The sequence below is a fragment of the Pelodiscus sinensis genome, chromosome 2, assembly GCF_052426305.1.
Source record: "Pelodiscus sinensis isolate ZL-2025 chromosome 2, ASM5242630v1, whole genome shotgun sequence".
Lineage (NCBI taxonomy): Eukaryota > Metazoa > Chordata > Testudines > Trionychidae > Pelodiscus > Pelodiscus sinensis.
Genome location: NC_143053.1, coordinates 139,285,616 through 139,299,469, shown reverse-complemented (window position 1 = coordinate 139,299,469; position 13,854 = coordinate 139,285,616). Strand labels below are relative to the sequence as shown.

General features: G+C 40.3%; 1 protein-coding gene and 1 long non-coding RNA gene across 4 annotated transcripts in view; one reads left to right on the top strand and one right to left on the bottom strand.

Annotated features, from left to right (window-relative positions):
- The window catches only part of SEMA5A (semaphorin 5A), a 553,406-nt gene that overhangs the window by 81,204 nt on the left and 458,348 nt on the right, over nt 1-13,854 (bottom strand). The gene's annotated exons all lie outside the window — the stretch shown is intronic.
- On the top strand, nt 2,031-7,977 carry LOC149525346 (uncharacterized). Its single transcript, XR_016348887.1, has 2 exons — nt 2,031-2,664; nt 5,257-7,977. It is a non-coding gene; the product is annotated as an uncharacterized LOC149525346 (long non-coding RNA).

The following is a 13,854-nucleotide window of genomic DNA, read 5'->3' as shown; positions in this document are numbered from 1 at the left end:
TCACACAAATGCTATATTTTAATAAATTTATATAAAAATATATATAAATTTTGTTGCAATATTTCATTAAAGCAATTGGCAAGTGAAAGCAACATGTTTCTTGTGTTAAAAAATAATTTGCAGAAATAAGTTAAAGCAATTATTTTACAAAGATGAGCTTTGCAGTCAGATGTAAGAGAAAAAGATGTATGTCTGTTCAAATAACGTTAGTGAGTTAAATTCATATTCTAACCACAACAAAAAACCTTCATTAAACTGCAGTTAAAATATGAACCATTATTAAATTGTTAAATTTTGTACCAAATATATAATTACAAATAACTCCTAAAATGACTAGAGTTGGAAGAAATTAACCACATTTAAAAATATTTTCCCCATATTTACTTTGTGCATTTGACAGTATTATTTCATTTTATATTAAGGGTGCATGTGCAAATAGCATTTAAGGGTTAATAGATGAACATTTATTGTTTTAATCAATGGCTAATCAATTGTTATAGTTTGTTAGAGAAACCAACAGGTCAATACATTGTTTATAATTATAGTTTATAACAACAAGATGTACCTCATTCCCCTACCATATTTATAACATCTATCAATCAATCATTAACACAAACTATTTATAAGTGTATATTTAATATAGAGTATAACCAATAGCACTTTGCATATAGTCAGTGTCACTTATAGTCAATGAGGGACGAAGAAAGTAACTAGACTGAAAAGACATTTACTAACACGAACAGGGAAACTGAATTTAAAAAAAAACACCTTAAATTGTGTTTTTAGGATTTTTGTTTGTTTTAATTAGCATATATGATTTAAATGATATTCTACATAAGGATGGATTTTAAAAAAAGTGGACTTTTTGAATCTGGTTTATTTCTAATCAAACTGACAATAATAACAAAGAAGGGGGGGAAACACATGAGAACACAGCAGTTTTATAAAAGCAACACAAACATTTGGAAGTTAAATTTAAGGTTGCATTAAAACACCAAGCAAATTTCAGAAATCCCAGAATAGCAGTAGTATTCACCCAAATGATTTTAGGTCTGCCTCTATCCCCTGCTGACTTTCTATCCAATATATCCGTAATGCTGATTGTAATAAAATGGAGATACTTTGGTAAGGAATGTTAGTTAAATCACATTGTGATAAAGACTTTAAAAGATTTGGAGTCTCTAGTTACAGACTTCTTAAAACTACTTTATTTGTACAGTTTTCCCATGGAGTCAAAGAACTTTGGAGGCTGGGGGTCTAATTTTTACACATAAGTCAACATCTGCAACATGTGCTCCTGAACCCTAGGCTGTGTCCAGACTCAGGGTTTTTTTCGAAAAAAGTAGCCTTTTTTCGAAAAAACCTCACCTGCGTCTAGACTGCAGCCGCATTCTTTCGAAATTAAATCGAAAGAACGCGGCTTTTCTTTCGATGGCAGTAAACCTCATTTCACGAGGAAGAACGCCTTCTTTCGAAAGTTCCTCTTTCGAAAGAAGGCATTCTTCAATGTAAATAGGGCTTCTTCGAAAGAGAGCATCCAGACTCACTGGATGCTTTCTTTCAAAAAAGCAAGCCGCTTTTTCGAAAGTTCAATGTGCAGTCTAGATGCTCTCTTTCGAAAGAGGCTTGCAGTCTAGACATAGCCCTATAGAGCAAGCCATTATTAATTTTCATCAAGACCTCAGGAGTTTCCTCATCAGCCTGGATTTGGCAACTGTGTTTCTATGCTAAGTATCAAAGTATGAAAACATGTTAAACTCAAAAGCCCCATATATTTTGTGTAGCATTTTCCGATTCGTTTGTTGGAAGAGGCTTTTCCAACATTTGGCCCGTCTAGGCTGGGCCAAATGTTGGAAAAAACCCTCTTTCAAAAGCCCCCTTCGTCCTCATAGAACAAGGAATACAGGGGCTTCTGAAAGAGCATGTTTACTCTTCCACAAAAAAAAGTGGAAGAGCAAATGCATTCCCTGGATGCAGTGGAGTTTTCCCAACCCCCACCCCACAGTCTACAAAACCCCCAGAGATAGAAGGTGTTGTAAAGCAGGCTTTTTCTGTCCATAGCCTTCGCGTATAGCCCATCCTGCCACACAAGGCCCCTCACACAAAACCTAGATACTCAGAGGAACATGGGCAGCACAATGCAGTTTTGTGAATGGAATTTGATCTTATAGGCATTCTGGGACTCACAGGCGCCAAAAAAAATAGGGAGGTGAGCATGACTAGATAGTGCTTACAGATAAGCCTCATTTGACCGTTGCTTGACCAGTCTTAGGGGCAAGGGAAAAAGTAAACATAGGGTAATAAAACATAATTGTCTAACACTAACTATGCCCCATCTGGTCCTGTCCACGAGGGGATCACGCATACATCACGAAAATTTCTATAGGGCAGTATTGTCATACTACCTCATCACTAGCCTATCAGGCCCTGCCAAATGCAGACCCTAGCATGGCAACAGACACCGAAGTTTTGTATAAAAGACCCTCAATCCCTTTGTTCGACGGAGGTTCCGTGTATTGAGGGCACGTGTCTTTTTTTGCCCGGCTAAAGGATTGATCACCCTGAGGCTGCCTCTCCACCCTTCGAATCAAATATAGGGGTGCACGAGTCCTGAGCATGCTCCGAGTTCTAGTGTGTCTTTATGTTGTTATCGTTTCTGGATTTGTAAGTATTGCTTAAATTTATTAATTGATGGTTTAGTTAATAGTTAAGCTGTATTAATTATATCCTATAATCCTGTGAAGTATAAGTAAGTCATATTAATTGTATTGTATAGATAGTGTGATTTTGTGCTATGTGAAAGGGTTAAGCTTTAGCCCAGGTATTAGTGTTAGAAGAAAAACCTTTGAGTTGTCAACTTGTAACAGTAAAAAATCAATGACTAACTCCACCAGCTGTCCTAAAGTGACATTGGAGGGATTGGCTGTGGGTGGTTCTTTTATTATCATTATTTTGGCTTTGTTTTTTGTATTTTTCATTTGTATGCTACGTTGTCTTAGGCGAATTAGGGATAGTGATTTGATATAAGTGAATTGTAATCAAAGAATTGTAATCAGTTGGGTATAATTGTGCCCAAGCTTTTCTACGCTGTAAAAGTACTAAGCAATTGCTAGTTTAAACACCTACTTGTTAATTGCTGGTTTTGACCACTTAATAAATATCATTTGTTTCACCATCATCCAGTAGTTTTCACTGGGTAGTCGGCTTTAACCCTTGAGGCTCCCATCACATCACCGAACCAAGGTGTAACATGGCGTCACGAACAGGATGTGGTGAATGCCCCTGGGCAGGCAGACCCCCAAGTGAAACTCAGGAAGATGTATTTAGTCATTTAACGTATTACAAATTGGGAGATGAGAGTAATAACCCCTCAATGATTTTTAATATAAAAGTAAGGAACTGGGCAAGCCTTAAAATCATGGGTAGCCCTCCTAACAATGTCTTCTCTGGGGTGTTTGTTAAGGACACACCACTCTGTCACGTTTTATTAGGAAGAGGAGACAAAAGGCCCCGCCTGTGTAACTACAGGGTTAAAAGGGAGCGAAACAGACCTGGCAAAACTTTTGACCGCGGCAGAAAGAGTTTTAAAGAAATCTGATAGCCACGTGTCAGCCACCCTTCCAGCTACCCCTGTTACCCACGGTAGTCCAGGGCGCACTCTCTTAATAGAGTTAGTTTAAAAGTTAGAAGAATCCCAAGAGCAAAAGAAATTAAAGCCTGATAAATTTAAACTCAAGAAAGTAGCAGAGGATTTGTGAGTCATGTTTAAAACGACCCTCTGAAAATTGGACTCAAGCCACACACCACTAAGTTTTGCTGTGTGTGGGGATCAGCAAAAAATTGAGGCTAACAATCCCAACCGAGATATAGATGTGCCTCCGGAGAAAAGAGCTGGGCCAGCTAAGCCCCCCCTCTTATCCTTGAGAAGCTCTCGAAAGTTTAAAAAACACCAAGCACCCCACCTTTAGCAAAAAAAACCTGAAGTGGAAGTGTTCCCAGTAGCCGTTACAAAAACAACTTATGATGCAGCAACCGGACTTACTAACCAGGTCACGGTTCTATGCACCCGATCCTGGACCGAATTAAAAACCCTTTTAGAGGACGTGCAGCGTAATGCAGGAGAGCTCCCCACAGTATGGTTGGAATGTGTAGCTTTAAATAACGGATCAGAGGTAGTAAATAAAGAGAATGTAAAACACTGAGTTTTGAAATAGACTTAACAGCTTGTGGGAAGTGTTCCTCCAAATTCTGAAGGAAAGAATACCTGCCAACCATCAAGCCATACTGACCCTAGGCATTTTGGCTGGAAACACACACACAGAGCAGCACGCTGAAGCAGGAAAGGGCTGCCAAGCAACTTCAGGAAATTCTCAAACCCCTGTACTAAAAGGTTTGGAAATTATAAGTAGCTAACTGCAATAATAAACATTTAAATTTACCCATGAAAAGGAACTATAAGCTGTGGGGGCTAATTGAAAAGCCTACCCTTCATACTAAATTAATAATGGACAACACTTGTGTCATTGAAAAAGCTATTTAGCAGGAATCAAGACAGACAATAGAAAGAAAAAGCATGTGTTAAGGTTTGGAGTTTTATAGGCAGACTAGGGAAATAAGAAATTCTACTGGAGCTTAATTGGTTAACTGCATAAAAGGATAAATCTATACATTGTAAATTTGTAAAAGCTGTACCCTTAAAGGTTAAATTTGCTCTCTAAGAAAACAAGTTATTGTTTTAAGAATCCAAGCTCTGAAACTTCACTGTGTCTCTGTTTAAGGCTAAGTTGATAATACTTTTGAGTTGGTATCAGACCTGAGGTTGTGTGTGTCTGCAAACTGCCTGTCTGTTCTGGAAAGGGAGGGACGGCACTATCCCCCATAAGTAAGCCTGTAACATCAAGTATGATTCTTTTCAGGAAAATAAAACCTTTTTCTGTTTGATGGAATAGTAACTAGCAAACACCTTGTTTTAAGAAAAAGTCTCTGTGGAAGTAAATCATTTGAAGCTTCACACATTAAGACTGATCTGTAGTACAAGAGGGAAACTAAGGCATGCCACCTTTAACTTAATAATTGAACAATGAAGTAATTCACTTAAACCCTCTGAAGATGGTGTGCAAAATGAAAGCATATCATTGGGTAACATTAGGCTGATCAAAATTAGCAAGAACATTTGCAAAGGAAAAGTATTCTAAGATATAATGTGTCACCCCCCCCCTCCCCCCCGGGGTAGAAATGTTTTTTTTTGTCTTTCAGATCAGAAAGCGCTGGTACCAGCTGAAGAACAGCTGAAGAACAGCTAAAGAACAGTTGAACAACTAAAGAAAAAACCATGGTTCTGTGTCATGACATAATAAGTTTGTGTTCTGTCTTCTGTTCAAGTTTGTCTTGTGTGTCTTAATTGTAATATGTATTGCAATTGTAATTGTGTGTAGGATATTTAGTGTTTTTATGAAAGCATATTTTAAGTAAAGCAGAAGCATGAATTTAAACAAAAACAAAATTAATAATTGGGCCCAATCAATCAATTGGCAATCAATTGGTAACTATAAAGTTTAGTGAAAAGATAATAGTGTAGTAATTGTTAAGCTAGGAGAATGTTAACAATGTCTTCACAGGTGAACAAAAAGAAACTGAAAAGAAGCAAGAAGTGTGACATGTGAACAGAAAAACTAGGAGTGGGGTACCAACCCCTTCCCACTGGATTGGCTTTGTTTTAACAGCCACACTAAATTCTTTTTTATTAACATCACCTAACAACAATAGTCTTGAATCTAACCAGTATTTTGTATTATGATAAGTATCAAGAAACTAATCCACAGGTTACTCCTACCCCTATTCCGTATCCCTTTTTGTTTGCAAACAGGAATTTTGTGTGTCAGATGGAAAGTAATCGCCACGATGATGGTGGTCTGCGCATTACTCCATTCTATTCATTGCCTGGTGCTTATATAACCATCGTAGATGTAAACGATGAACTAGCTCCCTGGTGCAGTAACCATCCTCGCCTCCAATCGTTGTACCCGGGACACTTCTGGCTTTGTGGAAATCAAGCCCATTCTCGGTTGCCTATTAATGCAAAAGGACGCTGCACTTTTGGCCATGTAGCCGTTCAAGGAGGAGGCATTTATGTACAGGACTCCTCACTGCCTCGTTTTGTGGGGCGGAAAACCCGCGATTTGTCCTCACTCTGGCAGTCGGTAGGCACCTGGTTTGGAAAAGCAGCTATAGCAATATCCACCTGGAATCCTGTTGGAAATCTGATAATGCGAGAACAACTTGAATTGAATGCCCTGGCTATTGAACGCCTCGGCAACCAAACAAGCAAGGGACTAAAACTACTATCAGATAAAATTGAAGAAATACGTGTATATATTATGCAAAATAGATTAGTTCTTGATTACTTGTTAGCAAAAGAAAATGGTTTTTGTAGTTGGTTAGATGAGTCACAATATGGTTCTATGTTTAAAAATAAATGTTGTATGGAAATTAAGTCAATTGAACAAAATATAAGTGATGTAATTGAAAAAATTGAGCAAATTGTAACGGATGTCAGGAATCGTGCATCTGTTTTTGACTGGAATGGCTAGCCTCATGGTTTGGTTTAGGACGATACAAATAACTTTTTGTTTCTATTTTCATCACATTCATAACATGTATTGTTTGTCTTGTTCTAGGATGCGCTGTTTTAAAAGCCTGTACAAAACGCATTGTTGCGCAAGTGCTTCTCATTGAAAGAAAATCTTTACTTGGCGCCGATAAAGGCGTTGAGGACAAGGAGGAGGTATAATCAGTGGCGTTTGGGCCGCTCGGCCATGGCCACGGGGGCATGTTGTAAAGCAGGCTTTTTCTGTCCATAGCCTTCGCGTATAGCCCATCCTGCCACACAAGGCCCCTCACACAAAACCTAGATACTCAGAGGAACATGGGCAGCACAATGCAGTTTTGTGAATGGAATTTGATCTTATAGGCATTCTGGGACTCACAGGCGCCAAAAAAAATAGGGAGGTGAGCATGACTAGATAGTGCTTACAGATAAGCCTCATTTGACCGTTGCTTGACCAGTCTTAGGGGCAAGGGAAAAAGTAAACATAGGGTAATAAAACATAATTGTCTAACACTAACTATGCCCCATCTGGTCCTGTCCACGAGGGGATCACGCATACATCACGAAAATTTCTATAGGGCAGTATTGTCATACTACCTCATCACTAGCCTATCAGGCCCTGCCAAATGCAGACCCTAGCATGGCAACAGACACCGAAGTTTTGTATAAAAGACCCTCAATCCCTTTGTTCGACGGAGGTTCCGTGTATTGAGGGCACGTGTCTTTTTTTGCCCGGCTAAAGGATTGATCACCCTGAGGCTGCCTCTCCACCCTTCGAATCAAATATAGGGGTGCACGAGTCCTGAGCATGCTCCGAGTTCTAGTGTGTCTTTATGTTGTTATCGTTTCTGGATTTGTAAGTATTGCTTAAATTTATTAATTGATGGTTTAGTTAATAGTTAAGCTGTATTAATTATATCCTATAATCCTGTGAAGTATAAGTAAGTCATATTAATTGTATTGTATAGATAGTGTGATTTTGTGCTATGTGAAAGGGTTAAGCTTTAGCCCAGGTATTAGTGTTAGAAGAAAAACCTTTGAGTTGTCAACTTGTAACAGTAAAAAATCAATGACTAACTCCACCAGCTGTCCTAAAGTGACATTGGAGGGATTGGCTGTGGGTGGTTCTTTTATTATCATTATTTTGGCTTTGTTTTTTGTATTTTTCATTTGTATGCTACGTTGTCTTAGGCGAATTAGGGATAGTGATTTGATATAAGTGAATTGTAATCAAAGAATTGTAATCAGTTGGGTATAATTGTGCCCAAGCTTTTCTACGCTGTAAAAGTACTAAGCAATTGCTAGTTTAAACACCTACTTGTTAATTGCTGGTTTTGACCACTTAATAAATATCATTTGTTTCACCATCATCCAGTAGTTTTCACTGGGTAGTCGGCTTTAACCCTTGAGGCTCCCATCACATCACCGAACCAAGGTGTAACAGAAGGAAAAATACAGGGTTTATATACTCTGTATAAGGCCTACACTATATGTAGAAACTAGTTTTACAAACTAAATAATTCTCTGAATGAACTCTCTTAAACTAGTGAAGGGCATTTATCTAAGACATAAGATTAATAAATCTTGTTTATTTTGTATGTGTTTGTTCTGTTGTTTGATGCTATTGCATTCTGGAATGATGGCAAGGGAAAAAAATAATGTTATTTCAACCTTCCTATCTTCAAAGCATCATGCCCCACGTGCCTCTAACTTTACAGGTAATTCTCCTCTGCAGAACATCCTGTCTGTGACATTTCAAGACAATTTGTTTAGTTTTGCTGAGTGAAAAGTGGGCCTATAGTGGACTGTTATTTTTAGTTTTGAATATAAAGTGATTAGCATCTCTTCACATAAAGTACTTAAACCAAAACACTTTGCATTTGTTCCAGATAAAACTCTGGAAACTGAATGGCAAAACAGTAAACTGCAAAGACTCTTTCCTATACAACAGAGATTGTCTGTAAAAACACTAAGCCAACTTTTCTATCCAAGTACTCCCCCTCAAACCCAGCCTAAACTCCACTTTCTACAAGAATTACAATGATGTGACCTACAACCAATCTTTTGATGGATTAATCCCTGTAATCCATCACTTGCTTTTTCCTGTATGTCATTCATCATTTTTTATACTTCATACCCAAACTGCTGATGTTAAATTCCGGTATATGCCTAATATTCCTTTTAGCCTTGCATTGCACAAGCAGATTATGTGCACTGATATTAATTCTTTTCCTAAGTAATCTAAAGCCTCTTTAACAAATATCCATCCTGCCAAGCTACCACACACAAGCTCTTCAAATAACACCAACATTCAGTGCGTGACTGTGTATATTTCTACTCTAGTCTCTTTAAAAGAGAAAAGCATGAAACTTTCTCCATCCTTATTTCCAAACAGAGATCTTTATCTGTCAAAAAATGTAGGTTTGTTTCAGATGAAAAAAACCCTACAGTGAATTTGACAAAAATTTGCTGAATAGTTTTGGACAAGAAAAAGGTGGGGGTGCTAGATTCCGAAGGGGACATAGGTGCCAGTCACAAAACCAAAGAAAGAGATGAAGTCTTCTATCCAGAAGCCCAGTGGCTAGGGCACCCGGGATGTGGGAGACAAAGCAGAATAGCTGTGATGCAATCCTTTCTTTCTACAAGCTCCACAGGAAAAATACAGGCAGTCCCCGAGTTACGCGGATCTGACTTACGTCGGATCCGCAGTTACGAACGGGGATTTTCTCGCCCCGAGGACTGGAGCGGCGGGACGCCTGGTCCCGCCGCCCGCCTCCTCCAGGGCGAGAAAAGCTGCTCCCCGTCTCCCTGGTCTGCTGGGGGAGCCAGCAGACCAGGGAGACGCTGAGCAAAGCCGCGGACGACCTGGGCCGGACCCGCAGCACTGATCTGTAAGTGCCACGGTCCGGCCCGGGTCCTCTGCCGCTTTGCTCCGCATCTCCCTGGTCTGCTGGGGGGGGGACGCTGTAACATCTCTGCTAGAGCCTGTATCGAGAACTGGGAGATTCGATGCACGTAATGTACTATCCTTTAACAACTTTACTCTCATGCTTTTCTTTCTTATGGTAATAAACCTTTAGATGTTAGATGCTAAAGGACTGGCTCAGCGTGATTTGTGGGTAAGGGCCAGGGATCTGTGGCTGGTTTCTTGGAACTGGACAGAACTTGTTCAGGGTAGGTGGGATTAGGTGCTAAGACCCGCCACCTGTGTATGAGGCCCGGGGCCATCTGGGGCATGGATATTGCTGGGGTGTCGGAGGGGTTTTGCTCGTGAGGCTTCAGGCAGGCAGCTGAAGCACTCTGTGGGACTGGTTTGTGGCCTGTTTGGAGAGGTCACCAGTCTGGGGACTGTAAGGAGCCCTGAAGTTGAGCAATTCGCCCTGAGCGGACGCCCTCAGCTGTGCCCAGACACGGCCGGGTCTGTCACAGATGCATTATCGGGAGTGTTATGAACAAAACATATGAAGCTATTTTTCCGCTCTACTCTGTGCTGATTAGGCCTCAATTGGAGTATCGTGTCCAGTTCTGGGCACCGCATTTCAAGAAAGATGTGGAGAAATTGGAGAAGGTACAGAGATGAGCAACAAGAATGATTAAAGGTCTTAAAAAATATGACCTATGAGGGAAAACTGAAAGAATTGGACTTGTTTACTTTAGAAAAGAGAAGACAGAGAGGAGATATGATAGCAGTTTATCATAGAATCCTAGGGCTGGAAGAGACCTTAGGAGGTCACTGAGTCCAACCCTCCCCCCCGCCCAAAGCAGTACCAACCCTAACTAACTTATGCCAGCCAGGACTTTAAAACCTCTATGGATGGAGTTTCCACCACCTCCCTACGTAACCCATTCCAGTGTTTCATCACCCTCGGGCTTCATTTACACTACGAGTTTTCTTGGCAAAAAATATGCTAACGAGGGACTCATTTGCATGAGTCGCAAACTTATTTTGCATATTTTCTGCTGATCCCTTTTTGTGCTGGAGTTTTTGCACAAAAACAAGCAGTGTGGATGTTTTCTTTTTGCGCAAAACCCCCTTTTCCCGCAAGATCCTTATGCCCCCAAAAAGGAGGTATATCGATCTTGCGGATCCTGAACTTGTCCTTGTTGAACCTTATCAGATTTTCTTTGGCCCAATCCTCCAATTTGTGAAGGTCACTCTAGACCCTATTCCTACCCTCAAACATATCTACCTCTCCCCCTAGCTTAGTGTCATCTGCAAACTTGTTGACGATGCAATCCAGGTCATTAATAAAGATGTTGAACAAAGCCGACCCTAGAACAGATTCTTGGGGCACTCCGCTTGAAACCGACCGCCAACCAGAGATTGAACTGTTGATCACTACCTGTTGGGCCTGACAATCTAGCCAGTTTTCTGTCCACCTTATAGTCCATTTATTCAATCCATACTTTCTTAACTTGCTGTAAGAATACTGTGGGAGACCGTATCAAAATCTTTGCTAAAGTCAAGGTATTCACCATCCACTGACTTCCCCATGTCCACAGAGCCAATTACCTCATCATAGAAGCTAATCAGGTAGGTCAGGCATGACTCGCCCTTGGTGAATCCATATTGACTATTCCTGACCACTTTCCCCTCTTCCAAGCACCTCAAAATGAATTCCTTGAGGATCCCCTCCATGATTTTTCCAGGGACTGAGGTGAGGCTAACCGGTCTATAATTTCCTGGATTGTCCTTCTTCCCTTTTTTAAAGATGGGCACTACATTTCCCTTTTTCCAGTCATCCAGGACCTCTCCCAATCTCCACACATTTTCAAAGATAATGGCCAAATGCTCTGAAATGACATTTGCCAACTCCCTCAGTACCCTCAGATGCATTAAATTTGGACCTATGGATTTGTGTATGACTAGTTTTTCTAAATAGTTCTTATCCTGTTCTTTCTCTACCGAGGGCTGCCCACCTCCTTCCGATATTGTGTTGCCAAGTGTAGTAGTCTGGGAGCTGACATTGTCTATGAAGTATCTAAAAGGGTGTTACAAGGAGAAGGGAGAAAAATTGTTCTCCTTGGCTTCTGAGGATAGGACAAGAAGCAATGGGCTTAAATTGCAGCAAGAGGTGGTTAGGTTGGACAATAGGAAAAATAAATTGCCTAGGGAGGTTGTGGAATCTCCATCACTGGTGATATTGAAGAGCAGGTTAGATAGGCATTGTCTGTCATGGATGATATAGAAGGTGATTGGTTCTACTGTGAGGGCAGGGAACTGGACTCGATGACCTCTCAAGGTCCCTTCCAGATTAGGCATTTGAAGAGGAAAGGGGTTACCTAGAGCTACTCTTTTTCCACCCAAGTCACAACCAAGAATCATTCTGGACAGATGAAGGTAAGAAGCATATTGTGGATCTGATACAGTACTACAGTTTTATGCCAGAGATTGTACTGATTTACTATGGAATGGTGAGTAAGGTCCTTTGAATACAAAGTCTGGATTGTAACCTAATGCTTCTCTGCTTTTTTGTGTTAAAAATGGGTCAGTAGCTGAGTCAGAAACCCTGATAATACAAACATCAGGGTCTGAAATTGGAGATTTGAATATATTAATATATCTGTGATAGTGTAGATGTAATGGCAGGTGATGCAGAATAGGTCACATTCTGCCCTCAGTGTGACTGGTATCTACAGTGCTAATATTGTTGTTATGCTGTGATGATTAGTGCTTCTGAGGGCATCATTTACCTTGAACCCAGCAGGAGCTAAAATAGAGCACTTTACTATATGCTCACATACATTTGATTTCTGCAGTTTCATTATCTGAAACTACCTAATGCCATGAGGAAAGCAGAAATTAATGAATTTCTGGACAACAGCTACCTAAAGTCCTTTATAGCTGGCATTCAGATTCCATAATAATTTGCTATTGATATGGCAAACTCTTAATATCTTAACATTCAGAAAAGCTGCACTTCCCAGTCATGCAAAAAAGTAGATGTATGCAGTTTTCTATATTGTAAAGTTTCTCAAATTTGAGATGTACACAGGGAACAGTTATACTACAGAATAACCACTGGGGGCAGCTGTACCACCAAGGTAAGTGGCCCTCCTGTCCCAAACTCCTACTCCTCCTGGCCCATGGCCCCAACGCCAGACTGAGGAGCTAGCAGGGTGGGGGTGGGGAGAAGGGAAACCCTGCCAGTCCCTAACTCCCCTCCCCTCCCCGTGCCTGGGGAATGCCAGAAGGAGGCCTACGTGGTCCCTGCACTGGACCTGGGCAAGGCAGGGTATGTCTTCCAGTAACAAATACACATACCAAATTGGCCACCCTCAAGGGACTCAATATTTAACACAATCAGAGTACTCACTTGAACTTTCTAAAGACTTATGCTCTGAGTGCCCTACATAAATATTGCAGTCCTTGAACAGCCAACTTCCTTTGGCCCACAGGACCGGCATTACTGCAGAAATGTTTAATACTGGATGCTGAAAGCGGAAGAGATGACATTTCATCAATCCAAGAGAAAGGAAAATAGGCCCTTAGAACAACTACACAAATAAATGACCCAAAGATTACTTAGAATGTGCTCTGAATCTAGCACAGTGAAGGGAAGGAAATGACTGAGTGATATTATTTTCAATGAAGAGCAAAATCCTATCACAGCCTATTAAATTAAAAATCACTAAGATGCTCTGAGAATAAATGAAAGCAAGAGACAGGCAAGAAGATAAATGTCATAAATTTGGACAGAGTTCTGTGTAATTGCACTCTGATGGCTAAGGACTGCTGCCAATTAGCCTGGATAACAAATCAATCTTGCACACTTGGACAGCTCCTGCAATAGTGGTTATCATTGTAACAGCACATATTACTGATGCCAGCCTAACCTATCACTCAACCTACTAATGTCCTACTGAAGGGCACAGGACCTTTTAAATGACCACAATGTGAAACAAAACCATTGCTTTGCATTACTCTTCATGTCTGCGTGTAATATTTGAAATAATTTTCTTGTAGGGAAATTTGTTTATACCTTGAGATTTTTAAAGGGAATTAAAGTAATCATAAGAGTGCTAAAGAGTTGATTCTCACAATCTGATTAGCTAATGTAAAGTAGCTCATCTGAATTTCTATACTGGTTCAGCCTAGTGGTTCATCCTGTCTCTCAGTGGCCAAAACCAGTGTTTCAGAGGATGGAATAAGAACACCACAGGAGGAATCATCTGCTCTACACATACGTCTCATTCTGATCTGTAATGGTCAGAGTTTGATTTAAGCCCTGAAGAATGACTTATAA